Below are 932 nucleotides of genomic sequence, written 5' to 3'. Positions count from 1 at the left end.
TTGCCCTAAAGCACCCATTCAGCTCTACAAAGCCGGCTGCTGGAAAAGCTCCTCTTATTTTACGCATATTCTGCAAATTGCCTGAACTTCAGTCCGTCCCACCCCACACACACACATCCCCCTCCTCATCCGCCCCAGCCCGAAGGGACCCAGAAGGCATTTTTCAGCGGGACATCGGTCCGAGCAGCCCGGGCGACCCTCTTTTTTTCCCTCCCCTTGATAGATCCGCTAACAGGACAAGACGCAAACCGCCAGCACGTTTATTTGCAAACAGACATTGGCTTAAAAACCTCTTACGGGAAGGCACTTCTCCCCCTCCTCGGACCTACCATTTCTCCCCCTTCCCATCCACCGAGAGCAGAGCAGCAGCATTCGCCTTTTTGTGTGCATGTGTGTGATAACGCGATTCCCCACTTCCAAAAGCCAAAGTCCACTCTCGCGGAGCTCAAGTGCCATGATTGCTAACTTTTCCTCGCTGGGATTGGCAAAAGGGCGAGCAGGGGGGCCGGGTTTCGCGTTCGGCACATTTGGGGAAGTTTAAAACGCAAAGAGGCTTCTTGCGTGCTGTGGGGGGAAAAAAAAAAAAAAAAAAAAAAACAACCCCAAAACTACCCACCCAACCCGTGTCTCGCTGGCTCGGAGAAGGCGAGCCCAAGGGGAAGAAGTCCTCTCTGCCCGTGAATTTCTGTTTTGTGTCCGGAGCCTGTGCAAGGCACCCCCACCCCCATCCCCACCGCACACACGCACACACACACACCAACCACCTCCTCTTCTTTCAAAGTGCTTTGAAACCCCCATTAAGGGCCGAGTGTGTGATCAGACTATGGATTAGGGCAAAAGGGACTTTACCATCGGGGTGGGGCAAACTGACACACAAATAGCTTGCTGAAAACACCAGCTTTTTTTTTTTGGGGGGGGGAGGGTGTTGAGGG

The 932-nt window shown here is 53.3% G+C and overlaps 1 protein-coding gene across 1 annotated transcript in view; it reads right to left on the bottom strand.

Annotated features, from left to right (window-relative positions):
• The window catches only part of SPRY2 (sprouty homolog 2 (Drosophila)), a 5,867-nt gene that overhangs the window by 3,919 nt on the left and 1,016 nt on the right, over nucleotides 1–932 (bottom strand). The window lies entirely within an intron of this gene.

This window comes from Charadrius vociferus, unplaced genomic scaffold (genome assembly GCF_000708025.1).
Source record: "Charadrius vociferus isolate BGI_N301 unplaced genomic scaffold, ASM70802v2 scaffold100, whole genome shotgun sequence".
NCBI classification, from domain to species: Eukaryota; Metazoa; Chordata; class Aves; order Charadriiformes; family Charadriidae; genus Charadrius; species Charadrius vociferus.
Note: the sequence above shows the minus strand (reverse complement) of the source record. Positions and strands in the feature narration are given on the sequence as shown.